This window comes from Cyprinus carpio, chromosome A2, assembly GCF_018340385.1.
Source record: "Cyprinus carpio isolate SPL01 chromosome A2, ASM1834038v1, whole genome shotgun sequence".
In the NCBI taxonomy this organism is placed as follows: Eukaryota; Metazoa; Chordata; class Actinopteri; order Cypriniformes; family Cyprinidae; genus Cyprinus; species Cyprinus carpio.
In genome coordinates this window covers 4559159-4570774 of record NC_056573.1, presented here as the reverse complement: position 1 = coordinate 4570774, position 11616 = coordinate 4559159, and the positions used below count along the sequence as shown (strand labels likewise).

General features: G+C 32.7%; 1 protein-coding gene across 2 annotated transcripts in view; it reads left to right on the top strand.

The window, feature by feature from the left end:
- Positions 1–5281: 5281 nt before the first annotated feature.
- Positions 5282–11616, top strand: part of dpp6b (dipeptidyl-peptidase 6b) — a 33820-nt gene continuing 27485 nt past the window's right edge. Inside the window, exons 1-2 of one of the 2 annotated variants that reach the window (XM_042769821.1) lie at positions 5282–5415; positions 11608–11616. The exon at positions 11608–11616 is cut by the window's right edge and continues 90 nt beyond it. The gene's annotated coding sequence lies outside the window, so the exon portion shown is untranslated. The remainder of the gene's footprint in view (positions 5416–11607) is intronic. The other variant, XM_042769828.1, reaches the window with a different exon arrangement.

Below are 11616 nucleotides of genomic sequence, written 5' to 3'. Positions count from 1 at the left end.
GAAAAGATTCAATCAGTGATGGTAAAATTTTGTACATTGGCTCATGCATAATATCCTGTGATTTTGCTCATTAATTAAGCAGCTGTTGAAATTTTGCAATTGACATTGACAGTTCCAGCTCAAGGAAACGCCACAATGCTGCACACAAATGGCTTCATTTTATTTATCACAGACAGCGTTCTTATCTCAGACGAGTTCAGCATGAAGCTGCTGCTTTAGTGTTGAGAATATTGGATTCTGAAATTAAAGATGACTTGCCTGATTTGCCTTGACATTGCGTCTTTTGTTTGTTTGAGACAAACATTTCATTTTGAGATTGAGCAGAATGCAAGCTTATACAGACGTTACACACATGCAAATAAGTCAGCTTGGTTTATTTCGATGTTAACAGTGTCAAGGCTGTTTTTTAGAAATATTATTTATATGTGAACTGTACATTTGCTTATTGTCCATACTATTTTTGTTCAACTTGTTACCTATTTCATTCATATTTGATGTTAAACTATGTTTTTACAATTTCTATAGAAAACTACAAAACTGCCACAATGCTGGGTGGAGTTCATAGCATTCTGGTTTGGTTGCTAGGATGTTCTAAGCACTTGCTAGGTCAAAATAACCCACCTACAGTGAATTTTTTGGTCTGTTTTGATCAAGTCTGATCACCTTGAGAAGCAATAGAGCACCATAGGAATCATTCATGTATAGCTGTGAGGCGAGTCACATGCCTAAGTTTAATACTTAGGGTTTGGTGTTTGTATGAGCAAAAGCAATATTTTCAAGGTGATATTTCAACCGTTGTGTTTTTGAATTTATCTGTGTGAATTGAAATGTAAGGCTGTTCAGTAAACCATCTCATGTGCAGAGGTAATGGAGACAATCAACCTTCAGTTTTACAGGGACATTTCATGAGGAACATTTGATAAAACAAGTGGTAAAACAATGATCAGTGTTATTTAAACCAGCTAATGATGAGAAATAGCTTATTCTTCTTCCATGTGCCACTTCATAAGTGAATGCACTGTATGTTTGTTTAATCTGATCAGTGAGGAATGGTTAGATGAACCGCAACACACTCACTGGCTTTGTTTTTGAAAGAAGTCTCTTATGGTCAACAAGGCTGTGTTTATTTGTTCAAAATGCAGTAGCAACAGGAAGTTTGTGAAAAAAATATTACAATGTAAAGGAACTGGTTTGTATTTGAATATGTTTTAAAATGTAATTTATTTCTGTGATCAAAGCTGAATTTTCAGCATCATTACTCCATTCTTCAGTGTCACATGATCCTTCAGAAATCATTCTACCACTACCACATTTTGCTCTAAGTTTGATTGCGTAATTGCTGTTAATAGTGTTAATCGTCTGTTTGTTTACGTCTTTTATTGATTTTTCTGAACATTTCTGCCGTATACACATAAACTGACAGTCACCACTGATAAGCTACTACTAAATATTGTAGAAACTTAATTTTCTGTAAAGTTGCTTTGCAATGATCTGTATCGTAAAAAGCGCTATACAAATAAACTTGAATTGAATTGAATTGAATTGAAAATTCTAATATGCTGATTTTATGCTCAAGAAACGTTTATTATTATCAATGTTGAAAACGGTTGTGCTGCTTCATATTTTTGTGTAATATGCAGACTTTGTAGCCAGTTACAATAAGGTAAATACATCAATCTGGGATATCTGGGATATAATTGTATTCTTTATAAATAGATATTTATTTGAAACAAAAATCTTTTGTAACATTATAAATGTTTTTACTATGAATTTTGATCAATTCAATGTGTCCTTGCTGAATAAAAGCATTAATTTCTTTAAAAAAAAAAATAGTACTGACCGTAAAACTTTTGAAAGTTAGTGTACAAGTATCAATGTTGCTCCAGATCTTTGATTAATTGAAAAAAACTGAACATTAAAATCACTACATCATTCAAAAATTAGTTGAATACATGTTTTTTTATTATTAACATATCTCTAATTAATTAAGTAAAATTCCTTTTTTTTCAGGCAAAAAGTTAATTAAAAGAAAGTCCTGATATCATAATGAAAAAATAAAATAAAAATAAAGAACCAGTTGCTCGAATATGAAACTTGTAATGACATTGTTTTACTAAAATATTATTCCTGTTTAAAAAAAACAAAACAAAACAAAAAACATACAAGACTGAAATGGTGATAAAAAAAAGTCATTGATAAGAATCCCTGATGATGTAAATTCTTTTAAAATGAGTGCTATGCTCTTATGGTTGCTTAAAGTACAATTAATTTAGCTTAAATATGATGTCTTACAAAAAAATATATAATATTTTCAGAGTTTTCTGCACATTCCATGTGTCTGTCTATAGCTAACAAATGAAATAATATTGTTTTAGGTTTTTTTTTTTTTTGATGCAAAACTAATACAATACTAGACCCAAATTCATTTGAGGTGACCACCTCACTCCAGCCTTGACAAGATTATACTTCAGTTTGATTTTAGACTCAGTTCTGTAAAAGAATCTCTACTGCTTTTAGGAAAGTGAGTTTATCAAATAGACACTAGCTACACTTGGTCTTTATTTGGACACATATATATTTCATTATTTAGTGTAGGATGGTGTGTTGAAATTCAGTTTCTGAACACTGTGTGTTTGTGGCTTGTGCATCTGCATTATTGTCATCACAGCTGTAATGGAATTTCAGTAGAGGAGCTGTTTCATTAGCAGTAGTTTTGTAAATGCTCCCATAGCAATGAACTGCTTTAATTGGGCACTAGATAGAGAGGAGTTTGAGCACATCATATTTTTTTTAAATCATTGGGGTTGGATGAGATGGTGGGATTGTAATTAAAGCTAACAGCTGTGCATTACTGTGTGATCTTTCTTGTTGTTGAAATAAGCCAAAAGCATAATTTACGAACCCACTCTAAGACATTAAAGCACTAAGCCACTCAAATCAGTGGGTCTTATTCACTTATAATTGCATGGATAATTTCACATTTATAAAACCACCCAGAGTATCATATTTATGTCTATGTGTGATTTTAGTTGTTCCTACTTTTTTGTGCATTTAGAATACATGGTAGTATGAAAGTTATTGATGAATCATGATTTACTTACTCACAAATTCATGCATACTAGGCACAGTCACTGTCTGAGACCCAGTGTTACAATGATTTTCAAAAAAGAAAAAGAAAAGTGTAAATATATATATATATATATATATATATATATATATATATATATATATATATATATATATATATATAATATATATATAAATGCATAAATGCAATTTTTATATTGGTCTAATAGAACATTATAGTTTCTGGTTTTAACCTTTTTTGTTCAGTTGGTCTAAAAGCAAATAAACCTTTGCATGGAAAAAAAAAATATTTTGCTTGATTATTAGTGTTTGGTATTTTTGTTTTGTAACAGAAACTATGATTCTGAAAAGACATCACAATAAACATTTAGGTCTTTCAACATTGACTAAAATGTTTTTAGTTTTATCTTAACTGAAAATTCTACTTTCATATTATACATAATTTAGCTGTTTATGGTGATAAGTCCATCAGCCCAAAAAATGTATCACGTTTATCTACAATAAATAACATTTTGACTTACAGTCATGGGTGTCAGAAGCAACAAAAATGTGGGTTGGTCCAACATAGTGTAAGTGTAACTGTAATTCAGTGCTGCAACAAAGACTGTATGATGCCTTTAAATGCATCAGGCCAACAACTGATGAACATTCAGTTAAATAGCAGCTTGTTGGTAAAAAGTGAGTGGGTCCAATATCATTGGTCTTAAAGAATGGTTACATTTAATGTACATACAATGTTTCCGACGCCCATGCTTACATCTAAAGAAAAGGTATTGTTCAGAAGTCACCATTGTCTGTTATACACATTTTTAGGCCACCCTGAGGTTGTTTAATTTAAGAAAAGAAAAAAAAAGAAAAAAAAAATCTGTTCTTCCAAAATACTAGTGCATAATTGCTATTCTCCTCTGATTTGCTCACGTCAGCTCATTCCCTGGGCTTTACTCTGCTCTTGAAATAGACCAGCACAGTTCAGTGGTCCCTAGTGGCCCTAGACGGGAAGCTGTCCGGGGCAATCACATCCGCCCTGCTCCCTTGCACCAGACAGACGTCCCACCAGCAGCGCCCTCACACTAGTGCTGCTCTGACCTAAGGACTCACTGCATCACCAGCTTCTGCATCACATAGCCAACAAACAGACTGTTCAAGAGAAACACAGTAAATACAAACATTATCAGTGTCTGTGAGTGAAACCACATCATCTGCATATAAATCTAAAATAAAGTCTTTGATTGATGTATTTTCCTTATTGTAACTGGCTACAAAGTCTGCAATTCACTTTGCATGAGTGAACCAGAGCCTATTAAGCAATGAAACTTGTCATGAAGCAATTTTAAACTCACAGGTTTGAAGTAGTCTTGAGCAGTCATGGACTTGATACTGTACAGTACATTGGCCAGACAGATAAATCAGGGAGAGGATAAAATGATCTATATTTGACCATTTTGAGATTATTATCAGTGAATAACTCTGCCTCCTCAGCTACCAGCCACTTTGTCAATGCACAAATGCATGTCAATGTTTTTTTTAGGTGAAACTTTATATTAAGGAATTTCCAGTTGATGTTTTGTTTAATATATATATATTATTTGGGATGATTGTAGCTCTTTTCCACACAGTGCTGTTTCTTTGTTGCATTTTAATCAGTTCTTTATCTTTTATCCATTATTGTCTTAGAGTCTAAAACTGAATGTTTTCAGTTGCTTTAAAGGAGAAGTAGGCAGTTTCTGTGCTACCACACTAGTACCTTACACTATTTTCCTATTTTATCTGGGGCTTGACAGTAAAGAGCAAGCATGTGTGGCAAAACTTGATTTTAGCTTACCTGTCGGGAAGAAACTCCACAAGCTTTGTGTCTCAATTCAAATTCTATCAAATTTCACCATTTTGTAAAACCACTGCCAGTGTTTACCCTTGTTTCACCATGCTGTCTTTCTCTGTGTATATTGTCAAGTCTTTTACTTCAGTAACCAAGTCTGAATTTCTTTTCCAATGTAATGCATCAGCTCTCTTCCCACACCTGTTTAACACCCTCTGGCTCAGCCTGCTACAGTAGCCACGCCCCCAGACTGTTGCTATTGGTTGAGCTCTAAATGTTTTGATGGTGCCTAGATTTTCAAATAGCATATTTATAGTAGTCAATGAACAATAAACTGGGTTAAGAGAAATTCTTACAGCTTTAAGCATTTACATGTCTGTGCTTGTGTGTTTGACAGGAGCTGGTTGGCAGTAGCCCTTCGCAGAGGAACTGGAAGGGAATCGCCATCGCCCTGCTGGTCATCCTGGCCATCTGCTCTCTGATCGTCACCTCCGTCATTCTACTCTCACCAAGTGAGTGCTACTGTCTGCTTGCCTCTCACATTTAACCATTAAAGGATTAGTTCACTTTCAAATGAAAATTTCCTGATAATTTACTCACCCCCATGTCATCTAAGATGTTTATGTATTTCTTTCTTCCGTTGAAAAGAAATTAAGGTTTGTGATAAAAAGATTCCAGCATGTAGTAGACGTCAAACGGTTAAAGGTCAAAATTACAGTTTAGTGCAGCTTCAAATGGCTATAAACCATACCAGACGATGAATAAGAAACTTATCTAGCGAAACAATTGGTCATTTAAAAAATAAATAAATAAAAGTGTATATGCTTTATAAACACTTTTCTCTCACTTCTGCCGACTGTCAAAACCAGAAGCTGCTCCAGTGGATGATGTAGCACGTCGGCGTTGCGTGATTAGTGACGAGTGCAAAGAGAGAACAAAACAAAACGCTGTTCATGAATTAGAAGCACAAAACGAGGTTTTATTAAGGAAAATGTCGGTTGATTTCGATATAAGCCAAGAGGAGACTGGTTTTCTTTTGCTAAAGTAAGGAAACGTTGTCAGTCGGCAGAAGTGAGAGAAATGTGTTTATAAAGCATATAATATATATATATTTTTTAATGACCAACCGTTTCGCTAGATAAGACTTATTCATCGTCTGGTATCGTTTATAGTCTTTTTAAGCTGCACTGAAACTGTAATTTTGACCTTCAACCGTTTGGAGTCCATTGAAGTACATTATACAGAAAAAAAGCCTGGAATGTTTTAATCAAAAACCTTAATTTCTTGAAGAAAGAAATACATAAACATCTTGGATGACATGGGGGTGAGTAAATTATCAGGAATGTTTTATTTGAAAGTGAACTAATCCATTAATACAAGTCTAATATGCAAACAAAAAGTAGTCGTGTTCTCATTCCTGACATGTGTATTTCTTCACATAAACCTGCATCTGTTAGATCTGTGTATATCCTTAGTATAAACTCCCATTGTACAATGCAGATATACTAGTAAGTATGTTTAGGACAGTCTAATTGCATATTATCATTGTTTACTAATCCATTTAGTTTTCTGGTTTAGATCAAAGCTATCCCTCTAATGAATAATGGGACTGTAATGTAGGTCATGCTGAGATCTAATTGGGAATACATTTTTTAACAGTAATGTTTATAATCATATAAGCATTTGGCAAAACATCACAGGTAGTTTTTGTGGGTTGTTTGCCATCCTATTTACTTCTCATATTAAAGATGAAACACAGGAGCAGTTCATGTTCAGGATCGCATAAAATGATTTAAATTAAGACAAAATATGCTTTAAAATGAGCTAAATATTTCAATACATGAGAATAATATTTGAAATATATATGCTCAGTGAAAAACCTTGGATATATGAGGGAAGTGGGATTTATAGACATGAAATAATACAATCAAATTAAAAAGTCAAAGAAAAGTCTGTTTTATTGGGACATAATTGCTGTTTGTAAATAATAATAATAATAATAGTAATAATAAATCTCAAATGACTAGAAAAGTTGTAAATTCATCATAAATAAAGTGTAAACCCTGAAAGTTATGGAATTTAAATATTTTAAGTATTTATGATAATTTCACTTAATTATTTTAAATATTACCACCTATAGTTTCTGTAAATATCTAGGGGGCTTTTGAAAAAAAAAAACGTTTCGGATGATACAGGGTCTTGGAGTCAAAAATAACGTCCGCTTTTAGAGTAACAGGGGAGATCTCAACATTGTCACAAACCGTGCTCACATTTCCACACTTTACTTTTACAGCCCTGAACTCTTTATATTTGTCAACAGCTGACTCTTTTAATTCTGTTTTTGTGTGTCTGTGGAGAAACGTCTGAGGGTTTCCTCTGGGTGACTGGATTTGAATAATTTGAATAATGAACAGGTATTTTTTTAGCAGTTATTGTTTTTCTGTATTTTTGTACACTAAGATTGTTTTCTACCAGTGTAAAACTGTGTTGTTAAAGCAGGAGAGACAAAGTGATGAAGATGCCAAGCAGCTGCTGCAGCTAAAATATTCCTGGTTATGAGTTCAATTACAGTGATTTTCCACGGTAATTAGTATAGCATGTATTTATTTGACTGTACTTTAACATGAGAAAAGTGGGACACAATGTTTCCTCAGAGTCCAATTAAATTTTATTTTATTTTTATCAAACATAAGTGTTACAGTATGTATGCAAACATTGATCAATTGTTAAAGAGCCTATATTAGGAGTTGCCTGAAGGAATGAGTGAACTCATTTTTAACCCTCACTTAATTGAGGGTGAGCTGTTTCCTTGTGTGGGGCTTGCAGAATGTCATCTAAAAGTGAGTAAAAAAAAAAAAATATTTAAATAAAAGTTTATTTTCAGTTTTTTGATTAGTTACGCACAGAGATTGTTCCAGATTCTCTGAATCTTTGGATGATATTATGCACTGTAGATGATGATAACTTCAAACTGAGAAACTCCTTTCTGATATTGCTCAACTATTTTTCACCGCAGCATTGGGGGAATTGGTGATCCTCTGCCCATCTTGACTTCTGAGAGACACTGCCACTCTGAGAGGCTCTTTTTATACCCAGTCATGTTGCCAATTGACCTAATAAGTTGCAAATTGGTCCTCCAGCTGTTCCTTATATGTACATTTAACTTTTCCGGCCTCTTATTGCTGTCCCTGTCCCAACTTTTTTGGAATGTGTAGCTCTCATGAAATCCAAAATGAGCCAATATTTGGCATGACATTTCAAAATGTCTCACTTTCAACATTTGATATGTTATCTATATTCTATTGTTTAAATTTAAGTTATTTAGATTTGTGTTGTTCCATGCTTGTTACAACAAAATTGTATCTGTCCCAACTTTTTTGGAATTGGAATATATTTGGAAATTGGAATTAGTGGTGTGTGTGTTATATATCTATATATTATATATATATATATATATATATATATATATATATATATATATATATAAGTTTATATTTATTTTATATTTAATATATATATCGGCTTATACAACAAAATTATATCTGTATCTATCTAGTTATATTTATCTATTTTACAACCCAAAATTAGTCATCTATCTAGTACTCCAACAGGCAACATTTATATCTATATTATTATATATATTTATTATAGTATATCTAGTTTTAGTTTTATATCTATATATATATACATATATATATTAGTTTTAGTCATTTTAGTACTCCAACAGGCAACATTTTCAAGTTTTAGTTTTTTTAAGTAATTTATTAGCCATCATAATTGTGTGTGATCATGTGCATGTCAGAGGAACTCAAACAACACAGGATGAAATTAATATCGATACACCTATTAATACAGATAAAAATTCCATATAGTTCAACTTGAAAACTTAAAAACTTAAGTACAAATTTTAAGTATAATCAAATTGCCTGTACATGTTATTTCAATCTAAGTGATATTAAACTGACTTAAAATATTTTTTAAGTTTTGAAAAAATTAAGATGAAGATAAAATGTTTAAATTAATGTAATAAATAAGTGGAAGATCATACTGAATGTTGCCATGACTCATATAATTTTTAAAAGTGAATTACAGATTTATTTCAATTATCTCTCTTTTTTTAGCTAATGATAACAATTTTAAAGACATTTGTTCCATATGATATATGAAGAAATAGATTGTCATTTCACTTTGCCTTTTTTTGCTTCTACTCTTGCAAAGTGTTGCAAGGCAGTTGTGAAGTGTTAAAATGCTGAATGGATACTTGTTATGTTGGGAGACAAACTATGTGGGTGAGCGTATAGTCTTCTAATAACAAAAAACCTCTGGCTGATTAGATCAATGTGTGGATCAATAGAGCTCTAAATAGAACGAGACACACTTGGGAGGCCCAGTCTCACCCTGCACCTTGTGTCAGCTCTAGTAATTGGCTGTGGCCCTGTCGACCAGCGAGGGAGTTGTCTGCTGAAGCCAGATCTCACGGGACAGAAGCCAGACAATATGGTGGGAGCTATGCATACATTTAGGGTGCATCTCAATAAATTAGTATGTCGTGGAAAAGTTAATTTATTTCAGTAATTCAACTCAAATTGTGAAACTCGTGTATTAAATAAATTCAATGCAGACAGACTGAAGTAGTTTAATAAAAAACATTTAATAAAAACCCACCAATTCCCTATCTCAACAAATTAGAATACTTCATAAGACCAATAAAAAAATTAAAAACATTTTAAGTGAATTATTGGCCTTCTGGAAAGTATGTTCATTTACTGTACATGTACTCAATATTTGGTAGGGGCTTCTTTTGCTTTAATTACTGCCTCAATTCGGCGTGGCATGGAGGTGATCAGTTTGTGGCACTACGGAGGTGGTGTGGAAGCCCAGGTTTCTTTGACAGTGGCCTTCAGCTCATCTGCATTTTTTGGTTTTGGAGGATTTCAATATAAGCAAGAGGAGACTGGTTTTCCTTTGCTAAAGTAAGGAAACTTTGCTTCCTTTGCTCCTTTTAACAAACGTTGGTTTTCAAGAGACTCACCAGTGCATGCGCAGCGCTGACCTCATACAGCATCCTCCCAGAGCTGCTTCTGTGTACAACTGTTGGTGCAAGCTACATTAAAGTGATTATTACATTTTGAATATGTATATATTTCTTACAAAAACGCATCAAGTCACTACAGGAGGCCTTTGTTCACCCCCTGGAGCCGTGTGAGACACTTTTTTTATGGAAGGGTGCTTTTTATTTCACGTCTTTTGGACTGAAGCAATGCAACACCCGCTGACTGCAACGATAGAGCTTAAAAGATTAGAGACAATTTTTTATATAACGCCGACTGGATTCGTCTGGATATGCACCTGGGATGCCTTGGGTGTGAGTAAAACTTAGTCTAATTTTCATTTTTGGGTGAACTAACTCTTTAAGCTTGAAGAGCAAATGTGTAGAAGATCATGTATATCAAAATCTGTAAACAAGGAAACTGGGGACGATTTTTGTATTTTTGACATTTTCCTACATAACGTACAAAGTGCTTCAAACACACCTTTCATTGTTTGATAGAGAAACTCATCATGTCATCCTTACTGAATGAAAAGAGAGATGCTCAGCTGAAAAAGAAGGTGTTAAGTTGGTGTACATTTTGCCATAAAATACTATTTCTCAGTTTACTATAAGACTCTATTTTTGAGTCTTTCCGCTTCAAAATTTCTGGTTTAATTAAATGTATTACTAGCCATTTCTGTGAAATTTACTGGGAATTTCTGAGTGAAAAAAAAAAATTCTGCAAGTATTTTTTTAGTGCTTAAATATTGAGGAGCTATTTCAAGTTTGCAGGTGTACAGTAGGACAAAACATATTCAGCTGGCAGACCACTAACAAAACAGATCTGGGGGAAAACACCAAAAAAGTCCCACTTTTATTGTTGAATGTATTTTTATGTTGTTTTTAAATCAAAATGGATGATGTAATACATTTATATTAAATGCAGTTATCTAAACTTTAGAGTGTTCACACTAGATTAAACCCACCTTTTTAAAATATTTTAGTACGACTTAAGTACATCTTTACATTTAAATTCAGAATTATTTTTATTGTCTTTGAAATTGGGTTAAAGTATACAGCAGAATATACTGACAAGCATTTATGGTAAACTAAATATATTTTAATGTTATTTTTTGAAACTTGTATGTCAAGTATTTATATTTGCAATTACACATTTGTAATGACGCAGCTGGAGGTAAGTATATTCAAAATATATTAACTCTACACATAAAATCGAATAACACTACAGTTAAAAGTAATTTGCATGTGCTTTAGTATGTTAGTCAACACAAAGTATACGTGTACTTTAAAGTAATAAATGTTATGAAACAGAATGACTTTAAATGTACTTTAAAGTCAAACTTTTAATTTGACATTAAAGCAAACTTTAAAAAAGCGTGAAAAGTAGTCATGAGTTTCATGAAACTCTCTTTAAGTACCTTAAATTGCCTTTTGTCATTATATTATCTGCAAGTATTATCTGCATATATACATACAATTAATTTAAGCATACTTATTACAATAGCTGGCCATCTGTGTACAACTTTTGTAACTTTAAAACTATAACCTTTCAAGAATTTCAACTATTTTAAACTTTATTAAGCAGTTTGCCTTGACAAACTTCTCTTTTCTAGTCTGTTCTTGTAATATTGTCCAAATCTTCTGCTCACAGGTGATGATG